The sequence below is a fragment of the Asparagus officinalis genome, chromosome 3, assembly GCF_001876935.1.
Source record: "Asparagus officinalis chromosome 3, Aspof.V1, whole genome shotgun sequence".
NCBI classification, from domain to species: Eukaryota; Viridiplantae; Streptophyta; class Magnoliopsida; order Asparagales; family Asparagaceae; genus Asparagus; species Asparagus officinalis.
Window position 1 is genome coordinate 31,170,938 of NC_033796.1, and position 15,825 is coordinate 31,186,762.

At 33.7% G+C, this 15,825-nt stretch overlaps 1 long non-coding RNA gene across 4 annotated transcripts; it reads left to right on the forward strand.

Annotated features, from left to right (window-relative positions):
• On the forward strand, nt 3,660–15,658 carry LOC109833646. 4 transcript variants are annotated; one of them, XR_002245295.1, is made up of 9 exons: nt 3,660–4,089; nt 8,405–8,840; nt 8,928–9,009; nt 9,098–9,242; nt 12,141–12,350; nt 12,434–12,521; nt 13,788–13,863; nt 13,956–14,072; nt 15,100–15,658. It is a non-coding gene; the product is annotated as an uncharacterized LOC109833646 (long non-coding RNA). The 4 variants fall into 4 exon arrangements; XR_002245296.1 differs by lacking the exon at nt 8,405–8,840 and having other exon boundaries at nt 13,788–13,874; XR_002245293.1 differs by lacking the exon at nt 8,405–8,840.

Consider the following 15,825-nt stretch of genomic DNA (forward strand, 5'->3'; position numbering starts at 1 on the left):
AGTGAAAATTTGTTCTATCCCTATATATATATATATATATATATATATATATATAATATATATATATATATATTATATCTATATATGATTATACAGTTTAGATATATGGCGATGGGCCTGAGCTGGCATGTGCACAGAAAGTGGGATTTCCTTCACATGTTTCTCGAAGCCATGCTTAGCCCAAATGGTCGCTGCATTTAATTTGAATTCAAATAATGTTCATAATAAGATAACGTAAGCTTGATTAATTATTACTTGTGGAAGTAGAATGAACAACCAAAATGCTCAACAGTTTAAATAGTTACCCAAGAAGCTACGGCTGTCCTCTCTTTAAAAAAAAGGAGACCCCAAGCAATCTTTAATGTTCCTTGTAAAGCTAGAATTACCCTACAATTGCCAAAACTAAGCTTAAGGCCTTTTTGTTCCCCTAGCGAAACTTAGCTTAATTAAGTTACTCTTTCGTGTGTCTTTATCTAATTATCTCCATAATTGCAGGGCACCCCATTTCCAATACTTGAAGCCATGGGACAATCCCATAAAAATCACACTAGAGTTTGGCCATGTTATACACAAAAATGTTCTACGTGATCAAGTTAAAGTTAGACAAAATTGTTGGATAGTTAAATATGAGATTCTGCTTCTATTGAAAGGGATTGCATCGTTGAACTCAGTTTATTATTGGTTTCTCCTAGGCCAATCCAATAATATAGTCAGGTAAAATATTTTTGAAGAATTTTGAGCTTCTTATAAAACTTGTTATATTAAAATATTAAAGAAAAAAATAGTTGTAGGAATTTAATAGTATCAAAATCATCTATAGGTTTAAGTCCACACAAAAATTCAAATGGTCAGAATTTTAAGTTTTGACAAGGCTATAGAATAGCGTAAGCTTATATATTAAGAACTTCATTCTCGTATTATACAGTTTCTGGTTACGTACCCAGAAAAGAAGCTCAATCTACAAATTTATTATGAAATATAAAAACCATATTCCTTGAATGCTATCATAACTAACTATAGTAGTTAAAATCTACCAAAACGAGAGCATATATCAATAATTACACTATTATAAATGATCCACATACATTGAAAAAAAGTGTGCTATGCTTCTCTCACTTAACTTGACAGTTAGGGGCTGTTTGGTTTGCCCAAAAACTATGGAAAATGAAGGAAAAAGAAAGAAAATAGAGAAAAAATACAACTTGTGGTAAGTTTTTCATAACATTTTCATTTTCTTTGTTTGGTTCACATATTGGAAACAAGAAAAATAATGATGTGTCAAATTCTTATTGGTTGATGTGACCCACATTTTAGGACGCCCATTTCATGGGTTTTATTAAGGAAATTGGAGGAATATTTGTTTGATGTTTTCCTCATCTTCTTAATTTTTTTTAATTTTAATGAAAACAACCAAACAGGCCTTTAGTGACGGAACCATATAGTGTCCGGTGATGTCACATGACACCATTAAATTGTCTATTTTATACATGTATTTATTTTTTACTTGCATTTAATACTTAGTACACCGTTGAGATAAAGGGTAGGACATAATTAAAAGAGCAAACGTTGTAAATTTGTCGATATAGATTATAATTATAACAATGACATATTATATGGTGATGTCACTGGAGAAAAATCCTGCTTATGCCACTGTTGACAGTATGGTGGAATATTATGGACTTCATTATTCAAAAATATTCGATTATAATCTCTTCTCACTTTGAAGAAAGATTGCTATCTAGAACCAGTGGTAGATCTAGAAAATTTTATTTATCTAAAAAACAAAATATAATAATATTATAATTATAGTACCTGATGAGAATGCGCTCCATTCATTTTATAGTTTCATTGCATCATATTTTGTTTGATTATTTGGGTTTTTAGTGTTTGAGCCAATTTGACCTTCTTGTTTGAGTACTTAATAAATTGGCTACTAAATGGAAATGAGTTATATGCAATGGACTATTGGTTATATAAGCACTAGTATGTACCCCGTGCAAAACACGACAATTTATTTTTTTTACCATTGTATTTTAAATTTGCATCTCTCTAAGTTTTAATACATTTGATTTGATTATTGTACGCTTAAATTAAAAATCATAAATCATATAAAAATATATGTTGCCAAAAATATTGTCATCTGATGCTTATACATTCTTGCTCTAAAGAATATAAGGTCAACTCTAAATTTTCTAGTTTAAGAATATAAAATTTAATATATTACTAAATTAGCCGAATATCTCTTTCTAAAGTTTTGTCAGTGGCAAAATTTTGCAACCACTTACTATTCAAGAGGTCAATTTAATTTGTATTTCGAGGGAGGGTTGTTTTGGAAAAGTAAAGTAGCTTAAATTGGTCTTGCTATTATCTATTTCTTCATTTGCCATTTTTCTTGTTGTTCTACAAAAGAAAGTAAGTCTTTATATTTACAAATTCTCTTTTAAGTAGAAATTCCTATGCGATTTATTAATAGTTATTTGTGATCTTGTCCCTTTCTTTTATTGTTATTGTCCACATTTTTCAATATAACACTGTTTAGAAGGTTAAAATGCATATGTGAATAAAATGAGTAGTATGTGAATAAAAATATTGATGGCTACTGGTGTAGTGACATGAATACATTACATACAAGTCCCTTCAGATGAGGATAAAATGAGCAATATGTGAAGTACACGTTCGTCTACATTGATGATTATTCAGATTAATTTAAGGCTTGCGTCGAGGAATAATTCAAAGCAGTATATGATGGTTAGGGGTGGAAACGAACCAAATATTTAATAAAAAACCGCTTAATATTCGTCCAGATATTCGGTCATATTCGATCTGACGGTTCATTTAATACTAAATGTATATTTTCAGTATTCAACTTACAAACAAATATAATTTAACTAAAGTTATATTCAATTCGGCTAATTATTAACTATTCGGTAACCTTTTTATGTTAATCCTATTAATTAAACTTGTTGCAAATACTACCCATCAAAATTTTTATTACAACTTCTACCCCATATATAAATAGACTTAGGACGTATAGTTTTTACCATCATTTCCCCTTTCTGTCTCCAAGTCCAACCGAGTACCTATTTCTTTCTCTCATCCAACGTTTCTCTCTTCCCCGCTGACGCCGTCCACCCTCCTCGCGACGACGCCCTCGTCCTTCCCCGCAACGACTATCTCTTCCCTCTCCGATGACCTGCGCTCCTCTCTCTCTGACGCCCTCCCTCCCCGTGACGACTCCCTCCTCCCTCTCCGACGATCTGCGCTCCTCCCTCTCCAACGCCCTCCTCCCCGCAACGTCGCCCTCCCTCTCCGACAACGCCCTCGTCCCTCCCCACGACGACACCAACCAGTAAAAATTACTTATGCGGCCTAGGGGTGGAAGTGAACCGAATAACAGTTCAGTTATTATTCGTCCGGGATATTCGATCAAGTTCGATTCAATAGTTTATTTAGTACTAAACAAATATTTTTTAGTATTCGGCTTATAAATGAATAGAATTTAACAAAATGTATGTTCGATTCGGGAGTCCATTAACTATTCAATCAGTTTTTGCATTGTAGTCCTATTAATTGAATTTATTGCAAATATTACTTATCTAAAAGTTTATTTATAAATGTTACCCATATATAAATAGCTAAGAGAGGATTTTAGGGCTAGGTTTTCACTTTTCTTCTTTGTCTCTATCAGCCGCCGCCGCTCCAGATCTGAATCTAGCTCGGCTCCTCTCTCCTCTCTCTCTCCCCCCTTCAGATCTAACTCCATGTAGATGGCTCCTCTCTCCTCTTTCTCTCTCATCCTTCAGATCTGTGACTCCAAGTGAATTCTAGAGCTCGGGTTTTCACTGTTCTCCCTCGAAGCTGGTTGCTCACTCCTCCCTCAAAGCTTGTCGTCCCTCGAATCTCGTCGTCGAATCCTGCGTCGAAGCTCGTCGTCCCTCGAATTTCGTCGTCGACTCCTCCCTCGAATTTCGTCGTTGACTCCTCTCTCGAATTTCGTCGGATTTTTTGTCGGCTTTGGGGAAATCACTGCCTTTCTTAGGGGGGTTCGTCGGATTTTTCCTTGATTTGTTGGATTTTTGGCAATTACAGGTATAGTTTCTCCATGATATTCCCTTTCGTCGAATAGTCGATGAATAATTTGATATCAAAACCACGAAATATTGTTAATCGATTGTTTCCCTATTTTTGGTATTTTTATGCTTAATTTCATGCTAGATTCGTTAAAAATATTGTTAATCGATTGTTTCCCTATTTTTGGTATTTTTATGCTTAATTTCATGCTAGATTCGTTAAATTTGGTTGATCTATCTCATCTCATTATTTTTGGTATTTTTATGCTTAATTTCATGCTAGATTCGTTAAATTTGGTTGATCTATCTCATCTCATGAATTACGAACCCTAGATTTGGTGACTCTTTATCCTTTTTATTCCCACAAATATAGCTAAGTGAAATAATCTACATGGGAATAAACACATATAGTTAAATGAATTAATCTCATAAATAAAATTAAGTTTTAAGCACTCTATATTTTCTCATGAACTTTATAAGTTTAATGTTATAAATAAAATTAACTTTTTATAAGTCGATGTTCTTCCTCTCTTAGAATCCTATTGAATGGATGCACCAATTGATGAAATCTGTAAATAAAATTGGGGATATATATAAATTGCCTATAAGTTGCTCATTTAAATTGCTTGCTTAAGATGAGCATTGTTAGTCCAATTTGAAGTCTTAACTAACTCTCACTTTGCCTTTTCTTCATACTAAAGGCAGGGAACTGCTTGAGTAAAATCTAGGCAGTAGAGACCTTCCTTAACTGCTGTTCAATTGGCTATAAGAGTTGTGAACTTTGCAAGAAAATTATCGCAAGGAAAGAATTACATGCATGAGTTAAAATAAAAGCTTGATCAGGTTGAAATTTATTTTGAGGAAAAAATTACCCTTTAGTGATCAACGCTATAAGTTTTGAATTAGTGTATTTTAATTACTTTGTGTTGTTTTTGTGTCATAATCTTAGGACATGGTTAATTTTTGAAAGACGTATCTTAGAGTGAAAATACTTATAATAATTGACTTATCTTTATAGTCTTTACGTGGTTTCAAATTATTTCAGAATTGTTCTCAATTTTTAGATATTCTAATAAGCTATATACATACTCTAATGCAAATGGTAATTTATTCTCACAAATATAGTTAAATGAAATAGTCTACATGGGAATAAGTTACGACACATATAGTTAAATGAATTAATCTCATAAATAAATTAAGTTTTAAGCACTCTATTTTCTCATGAAGTCTATGAGTTTAATGTTTAAGTCAGATGTTTTCCCCCTCTTAGAATCCTATTGAATGGATGCACTAATTTGGTGGAATCTGTAAATAAAATTGGGCATATATATAAATTGCCTATAAGTTGCTCAATTAAATTGTACATGCTTAAGATTAGCGTTTAGTCCAATTTGAAGTCTTAACTATTTTTTGTGTCTTTTCTTCATACTAAAGGCAAGGAACTGCTTGAGTAAATTTTGAGAGGGTACTTTCTCTGCATAGACATGGAAATTGCTATAAAGTATGAACCTGATCAGATACCTACACATAAACACAGGACCATGCCCAATATTCAACTACCATTTATTCATGCATGTGAGTTCTTAAACATAGTAAAGTACTTACTCCAAAATAACCTTAAAGTTAGACTAATACATATAGCCACACCGAGTGTGTCAAAGCAATTTCCATATAGAAAGTCACTATGATATTAAGCTTTACTGAACAAAATATGAAGACCAAAATAAATTCATCAGGTTTGTGCACAAAAACATGGTAGCAACTCCATTAAAAATTCAGATTCATTCTCCTTGCCACAGTCATTGGAAGTTCTCTTTCTTTTGAGATCTGCAACAACACAAAATAGATATTGAGCTTTTTATGATATTGTATTCATATAGCGCATACAACACGTAACAAATGATTGCCAATCAACTTAACCTTCAGTTTTTTTTGACAGTAGAATTCCTTTGAATGTTCTCGTCATCTCCAAGATCATTTATCCTTAAAGGTGAACTTTTGAAAACCTTTTCCATCTTTGGCTTGAGCGGTGTGTTAGTCAAGGGAGTGAACATGACACTATTAAATTGTCTATTTTATACATATATATATTTATTTACTTGCATTTAATACTTAGTACACCCTTAAGATAAAGGGTAGGACATAACTAAAAGAGCAAACGTTGTAAAATTATCAATATAGATTATAATTATAACAATGACATTATATGGTGATGTCACTGGAGAAAAATTCTGCTTATGCCACTGTTGATGGTATGGTGGAATATTATGGACTTCATTATTGAAAAATATTCGATTATAATCTCTTCTCACTTTGAAGAAAGATTGCTATCTAGAACCAATGGTAGATCTAGAAAATTTTATTTATCTAAAAATCAAAATATAATAATATTATAATTATAGTATCTGGTGAGAATGCACTCCATTCATTTTATAATTTCATTGCATCATATTTTGTTTGATTATTTGGGTTTTTAGTGTTTGAGCCCATTTGACCTTCTTGTTTGAGTACTTAAATTGGCTACTAAATGGAAATGAGTTATATGCAATGGACTATTGGTTATATAAGCACCAGTATGTACCCTGTGCAAAGCACGACAACTTATTTTTTTTATCATTATATTTTAAATTTACATCTCTCTAAGTTTTAATACATTTGATTTGATTATTATACAATTAAAATTAAAAAAACATAAATCATATAAAAAATATATATTACCAAAAATATTGTCATTTGATGCTTATACAGTCTTGTTCTAAAGAATATAAGGTCAACTCTAAATTTTCTAGTTTAAGAATATAAAATTTAATATATTACTAAATTAGCCGAATATCTCTTTCTAAAGTTTTGTCAATGGCAAAATTTTGCAACCAATTACTATTCAAGAGGTCAATTTAATTTGTATTTCGAGGGAGGGTTGTTTTGGAAAAGTAAAGTAGCTTAAATTGGTCTTGCTATTATCTATTTCTTCATCTGCCATTTTTCTTGTTGTTCTACAAAAGAAAGTAAGTCTTTATATTTACAAATTCTTTTTTAAGTTGAACTTCCTATGCAATTTATTAATAGTTATTTGTGAACTTGTCCTTTTCTTTCATTGTTATTGTCCACATTTTTCATTATAACACTGTTTAGAAGGTTAAAATGAGTATGTGAATAAATTGAGTAGTATGTGAATAAAAATATTGATGGCTACTGGTGTAGTGACATGAATACATTACATACAGGTCCCTTTAGATGAGGATAAAATGAGCAGTATGTGAAGTTTTGGGAAACTAGAAATTCTAAAACTTTTAGGAAAGTAAAATGCAATTTTTTAGGGTAAAGTGTAATTTTCTTGAGGCAAATAGCAAATTCTAAACTTTCTAGGGTAAATTGCAATTTTTGGGGTGATTGCAAAGTTTTGGGGGTAAATTGCAAAATTTTAGGTGGTACATTGCAACTTCTGAAACCTCTAAGAATTTTATGTTAATTTTTAAGTGTGTAATTTGCAATTAAAAAATTAATGGCTGTTTTAGATTAATATATTGCCTTAGTATTAATACCACTCCCATCATGAACCAAAATAAGTTAATCAAACATGGGAATGCGGTTTAATATCCCAATCTCACTAAAGTCCACTCCCATCCTTAATCCTAATCCTAATCCTTTTAAGGAACCAAGCATTGCCTAAAATTTTTGTCCCATAAAATATCCCTATTCTAATTCTGAGTTCTGTTTAATTCGCCAAAAAAAATCCAAGCATTCAAACCAATTTCTTCTTTATCTGTATACTCTGGATAGACAAGTTGCAATATATTTTTGTTATGTTTCGGTTTCCTTATGCTATGGTTGGGAGTTTACTAACAGAGGGGAAGGGAAAGAAGGAAAGGGGATATAAGGTAAAAGACAGGAAAGGAATGGCATGTTTAGGAGTTTGGTCAAGAGAATGGAAAGAAACCATTTCTTAGCCCTTAAATATATACCGTGAAGGTCCAAAATATTTAACTTACTCTACATCCCAATTTGGGGTAATTAAATTATATAGAATAAAGATTAACAAATGTAAACTTTGTTACTCCTCTTCCACTCCGTTCTCTTAAAAAGCTCCCAGACAATGTGAATAATTTAACTTCCTCTACCAGCCATTTACTGCCATCAGAACAAAAAATTGATGAAAAGGAAATTTTTTTTTTCATCTCTTCCCTCCCCTTGAACAAATAAAATCGCTAATCACCATCATCATTACAATTATTATCATTAATTAAACCCATGAAAGAAAGGAAGAAGGAATCCCATCCCTCCCTTCCTCGGACGCAACTCCAAACACTAACCGCCCATATTTTTCCACGTGTCAGCATATCATCACCGGATAGCTTCAGCCCAGTGAGCCCACGTCGCGAACACGAACGTTGTGAACACGAACAAAACAAAAAAAAAACAATCCACCCGATAAAAGCAGATCCAAAAATCGCATCCACTCACATCAGTTCATCTCTCCCCCCTGACAGCTGGTGCCAACCCCAATCAAAAAGCCTAAACCCCTCAATTATTTCCCAAAGCTCAATTTTCCTACTCACACCCTCGAAAACCCTAGCCCCCATCTCCCTCATCGTCTTCTTCCATCTCCAATGGACCAAAATCTGTTGCAGGCGATCTTGGGCAGCGATCTCGGCCCGTTCTAGGCTCTGATCTCTCAGGTGATGGCCACCGCCAACGACCAACGATCTCACGTCGAGTCAATCTTCAACTTCGTTCGTGACCATCATCCAGATAACCTAGCCCTAACTTGATGTGATGCGAAGCCTTTATCTTATCTTGTTTTGTTAAAAGATTTTCCTTGTCGTGATTGATTTTCCTTTCATGATTGCCTTTCTACAGCAAAGAGGAGCAAATATATATGTTGAGTTTTTGGGAGGAAGTTACACCTGTGATGCTTACCATATGACAGCCACACCCAGAGGTGAAAAATCATCTCTTTTACCTTGAATATTGAATAAGTGCTGTTTGGTCTAGATATTCTTACTAGTTCTCTGTTCGATTTGGGATAGGTGTTGCTCTTTGCATAGAGGTGTTAATGGAATGGGAGTCGCTAGAGAGGATGCCAACAATGTAAACGCTCATGCAACTTCAACACTATCTAATAATGTGAAAGAGTACCAAGCTCCCGTTAGTTGTTTTGGTCAAAATCCCAAGGTATGATGTTTGAGCATCAAATTGTAATCAAAGTTCGGATGTATAACTGAGATTTCATATGTTTTTGAGATCATTTCTATGTTTTATGCACCTTTATAGTTGTAACCTAACAAACTCACAAATTTGTAGCTGAGGGAGAAAATTACAAAGTCTACGATTAGCCATCTTTTAGGAGCATCTGGAGCAGTGGAGGCTATTGCTACAATTTAGGAGAAAATTACAAAGTCTACGATTGGTCATCATGTCACCTGTGATGAATCCCAGTTTTCTACTTTTCGTGAATATAATGAAATGAGATTATTACGTATACCTGCATGATTTTGATATTAGTACTTTTTACAGATAAGTGTAAGTTGGCAATAAAAACTTTCTTTGTTGTATTATTTAACTGGAGACTTGTAATAATTGAAGCGTTCGGCTTCACAGCATTTGAACATTGTAGGGTACCTCTAAACAAAGATGCTGAAAGATATTATAGGACGAGCTGTAAAGATAATATGACAGTATAAAAAATATTAGAGGTTCCATCATTGCATGCATCTAAAAGTGAGTATCACAAGTAAATACTACAAAAATACTATCTTATAATTCTTAATATTAGAAAATTTATTGACTTTATAGGCGCTTGCACATCCGGAAAGAGGTAACTCATTCTGTAAAAGATTGAAGTAAGTTGTCAAAAGTAATTATAGAAATAAGTGATATTAGGCAAGATATTTTGGAGTCTATATTAGAGATGTTGCGATGAGAGTTATTGGAAATATGATTAGGAGAATAATCATAATTAGGCAATTCAGTTTAGTCCCACATTGCCTACAACAAATAATTTTTTATTTAAAAAGGATTGTAACCTTCGATCAATTAATAAGAATCTACAATATGTTATTATTTAACATAAGAAAACTAAAATTTTACAGAGGAAAGATATATCGAGTACATTCATTTGGTATGTGAACTCGTAACCTTAAAGCTCCTCCTCCACATAGTGCTTGAAGTGGTCATACTGTGCTTACAAAACAAATTTTAAATCAAACCGATGCATCATATTTTTCAATGAGCACAATCAACTTTAGATTTTACTTCCTGAAAGCATACTATATCCGGATCAAACATTTCGATTTTTTTGCATATGTTTTTAAGTCTATACGCCCAATTGAGATGTTTTCGGGGGCACCATGCATAGTCATCCTGTTGCAACTGCATCACAAACTTGTTGGCAAAAACATTATACTTCTGAGTTTTCAGTGGAGCGAGTCGTGACTATTCGTCGAATTCCATACAACTTCTTGATTTAAATTCTTGTATCCTTCTTCCCACAAGATACGTCTATGGTCTTTCTTTTTACAAAGGGCAGGTTGTAAAAAGAAAGACCATAGACGTATCTTGTGGGAAGAAGGATACAAGAATTTAAATCAAGAAGTTGTATGGAATTCGACGAATAGTCACGACTCGCTCCACTGAAAACTCAGAAGTATAATGTTTTTGCCAACAAGTTTGTGATGCAGTTGCAACAGGATGACTATGCATGGTGCCCCCGAAAACATCTCAATTGGGCGTATAGACTTAAAAACATATGCAAAAAAATCGAAATGTTTGATCCGGATATAGTATGCTTTCAGGAAGTAAAATCTAAAGTTGATTGTGCTCATTGAAAAATATGATGCATCGGTTTGATTTAAAATTTGTTTTGTAAGCACAGTATGACCACTTCAAGCACTATGTGGAGGAGGAGCTTTAAGGTTACGAGTTCACATACCAAATGAATGTACTCGATATATCTTTCCTCTGTAAAATTTTAGTTTTCTTATGTTAAATAATAACATATTGTAGATTCTTATTAATTGATCGAAGGTTACAATCCTTTTTAAATAAAAAATTATTTGTTGTAGGCAATGTGAGACTAAACTCAATTGCCTAATTATGATTATTCTCCTAATCATATTTCTAATAACTCTCATCGCAACATCTCTAATATAGACTCCAAAATATTTGCCTAATATCACTTATTTCCTTAATTACTTTTGACAACTTACTTCAATCTTTTACAGAATGAGAGTTGCCTCTTTCCGGGTGCGCAAGCGCCTATAAGGTCAATAAATTTCCTAATGTTAAGAATTATAAAGTAGTATTTTTGTAATATTTACTTGTGATACTCACCTTTAGATGGATGCAATGATGGAACCTCTAATATTTTTTATACTGTCCTGTTATCTTTGCAGCTCGTCCTATAATATCTTTCACCATCTTTGTTTGGAGGTGCCCTACAAGGTTCAAATGCTGTGAAGCCGAACGCTTCAATTATTACAAGTCTCCAATTAAATAATACAGCAAAGAAAGTTTTCATTGTCAACTTACACTTATCTGCAAAAAGTACTAATATCAGAATCATGCAGATGTACATAATAATCTCATTTCATTATATTCACGAAAAGTAGAAAACTGAGATTCATCACAGGTGACATCATGATAACATTTGAGATCAATAATCGGATATCTTTTTAAAAGTGGTGAAGGTATAATTCCATTGTGGTAGACTTTCACAACTAACTTTCTGTAGCATTTACTCACTTTTGTAGTTTCATTTCCTCTGAATGTTGCAATTTGGAAAATAAACTTAAGTTGTAGATCCCTTTATTTGGCTTTGTGACTTTAGATTGATTTCAATTGTTTTATTAAAAGAAAACTAAGCATTTCTAGAAGTTTCTCTAAAACAGGATTTGATTTTTTTTCAAATAATAAATTTTGATCGGTAAATTAAATTTTGTTTGGCCTCAACCTTAGGTTTGAAATCATATTTTATAGCTCAAACTCTTTTCTCGATACTTGTTTTTAAATCAGTCACTTTTAAATTTTTGAGAAAAAATATTGTTTAATTGTTTCTAAATTAGATTATTTCAGGTTTGGCCAACTGTTTTCAATAGAAAGTTTTGAATTCGTCTTATTTCCTGTTTGAAGACACTCCTATTTATATGAGAATTCTTATATGGAATAATTTTCAACTTCTTCAACTGTCCTTAAGCTATATCTTACCTGTGATGAGCTTAAGAGGGGGAGGGATGAGGCTGATGGAATAGTTCTTTGTGGAGATTTCAACTCAAGGCCCCAAAGGTGATTTGAGCTCTATTCCTTAAATACTTTATTTTTTCACAATTATGTTTAATATATATATTAAATATATGTTTTTTCCTCAGTGAAATTTATCAAGGGATTATTACCAACAATTTATCAAGGGAAACTATTTTCTCGTTATCCTCAGTGGACTTGTGACTTCCGTCAATGGTATTGATATTATACTTTTATTGCTTTTAATTTAATGTAACAAATTAAGGATAAAATATTGCTCTAAATTTAGGATTATGAACACTACATATATTTCTTTTTTAAGTAGACATTATAAACATTATTTCTAGTTTAGCTTCATTTTTTTTTCAAATCTTAGGGATCTGCATTTGCGGATTGCATGTTTATGTTTAGTACATCAGAGAAGCAGATTGACCCAGACACGAAAGTACCCTTCTATACCAAATGCAATCCTAGGGGCGGGAGACACAACACATATGATTACATATTTTACTCGAGTGTGTAATTTAATGTTTATTAATATTTATCCTTATGAGCATAAGTTATAGTGAATCACATAGTTTTTCTATTGTATGCCGAGCATGCACTGGTATGTAGTGGGGTTTCATGTTTACTTCCATTTGAGCTGATACCATCTGCAAAAGTTCCTTCCGATCATTGGTCGCTTGCAGCCATGTTTGGTATTAAATCAGGTAAATGGTATTATGTTATTTTGTTTTAGAGAATTACCTGTTATTGTTTATTATCTAAAAAAAATTGTGTTTTAATAGGAGATCGGAGAGCTGGAGCAGTACAACCTTCCTAGGAGATTGGTGCTACTGGATTTGATGATAATATGAGGAGTTTTAATAACTGTAAACACTAACTACTAATGGGGTGTGTGTTCATCTACATTTTTGGAGTTGGCAATGTAGATGATTGCTTGTATACAACCAAATTTTGAGGGCAAATGATATGTTGGCTCATCGATGAACCATGACAAGGGATAAACAAATTGAACTACACATTAATATTGGATCATGCCTAGAAGGTTTTTTCTTGTTTTGTTGGATTTTTCTTGCTGATATTGTTATATGCATTGTGAGACCCATGGTTGATAAGTAATTAGTATTTTTTTGGTGGAAGGGCTAGATTTTTTTGGTATACATGGTGACAGTTTTGCCTACCATATCGTTAGAGCTTATAAAAGTTCTCTCACCAACTTGGGTCGACCTGGACTCTGCAAATTTCTCTTATAAGAATGAGGTTTTAACTGAGTATAGCTGGCGTACTCCCTCATTAAATATTTTGTAATTTCCAGTTAACTTGGTTGGGCGGAGAAATATCGGGTATGTGTCGTAGTTCTAAGTAATCATGAATACCAGAGATGCTGTCTGCCAGTCTCTTCCTTCAGTTTTCCTTTATCTTTATCTTTATCTTATCTTCCTAGTTTCCATGTTCATTCCATGTTTATGGAACTTGCAGGTGGAAGCGGAACTTACATGCCGTCAAATAGGCACAGAAAGTACTCCTGTGTTTCTTCCACTTTTTTTTTCAAGAGGTTAATATAAGGTGTTTCATGACTTTTAAGCTATTACTTTTCATCCATCATTCGAATTTTAATTTGTTCTTTTTTTCAATTTCAAAATCCAGTGGGTTCATGAGAATAGAAGAATGGGCCTGGAGCAGAAAGACCGCTTACTTGTCAAGCATTTTTGGAACCTCATAATAGTAGATAGAAGGACAAGAGTTTGCGCGGTCACCCGGAAGGTAAGCAAGTTACTCTTACCTCCGGAAAATATCCTCCTGTCCATAAAAAATACCCGTCTCTGAGACCGTAAGAAAATGTTATAGTCGCTGTCAGTAAATGACAGCCAACGGTAAGGCCTTCTATAGCTAAGTTAATGTTTCTTTATATTTTCAATTATTTTGGCCTCTATTCTTGAACTTATGTGCTCACGTATCAGTTTCAGACTCTTATCTATGAATAAATCTTTTTGTTCCACTTTGAAACTTCAATCCAAAAATACACTCTAATAAGTGCTGCACGCTGTAAAAATTAAAGGTAGATATATTTTCAGAATATGATCATGAAGTCAGCGCCCTCCTGCAAAATACTTCTTGTTTTCCCTTACAATTGCGATGCATTATGGGTCCCAATAATCTCATACTGTTTGCCTCTGGGCTTTGTTGCTTGTACCCGTTATGTTGGACCATGCAACTGACCTTGTTTTCGCTTATGAAAGCTCCCCTTCAAATGATAAGCTGCATATTTTGGATGTCTTTCAGGCCAGAGGGTGACATTAATTGCAGTTTCCATGCTATTGTATTTCCTTTCTGCTATTTGCATTCAATCAACTATCCTGGACTCAACATGATTATCTGCTGATTAGTTCCATACAGCCTCGTAATAGATTGTCACATACAATTTTGACTTGGGTTGTGACATACTCTCATGTTCCTAAATATTAAGGAACCTAATATCTAGCTCCTCAATGGCTTTTGTTATGTGCTTTTTATGTTCATTCCATACGGTTAACCTATTATTTAGCAGGCTTTTGGTTTTAAAAATTAATAAAATGCCTAGGATTCTTAAAAGAACAGACATCTGATTCTGAGACTGTTTTGCTATATGAGCCACATTGTCTAGAGTCTGAGGTGATAATATAATTGGCTACTTCTTTTTCAACGTTACTCAAACTTGTAGAAACTAATAATCTAGAAACTTTTTTGGTTTCTCACGAGGTATCCCCACACCTTATTATGGATTAGACTAATCCCTGCTTGCTCTTTGCAGTTGACACTGGCCGGAGGTTTTTTTTTGACCTGCTAGGGGATTCAAACACAGGACTGGCCCGCTATGTCTTTCTCCAATAGGAGCGTGGCAGGGCCTTACACCGCTATGCCAATTGTGCGGGTTAAAATATGAAACAAAGCCCAGAGTCCAGACCACTTTAATGCCCCACTTGGTTACTAGATGGCACGGCTACTACTTGAGTTTTGGTGTATATTCTTGTCTGCTGAAATCACACGAGAATTCTGAGTGACAATTCAGCGCAAATCTTCTTGGTCATCGAAGAGACCGTTCTGATTTTTGTCCTGGCTGTATGATCTTCGTGGGCCAGAGAGGAAGGCTCTGATCTCATGCCTGAAGGTTGTTATTACAAGTATATCAGAACGACCTCACATAAAAGAAAGGAGACTACTGGGAGCTTCCTAGATGATGATAGCCCAAGGATCTACAAGAAACACCAAGATAGCATACATTATGGCTGGTCTCATCTGACAACCAGTTATTCCATCAGAGGAAGAGCTTTCCCTTTATTGAATGTTTGACATGAAAGAGGTCTCACCAATCTATTTTCTGGGAGAGTTCGACTGGCTCGATGTGCTGAGAAATGAAATTCTGACAGCTCCAACTGGCACGGTAGAGACCGGGCACGACATCAGAGTGGAATATCCCTTGAGAAGCGAAGTGAAAGAAGAGGGCATCATCATAACAAGATCTAAGGAGATGAGAAGA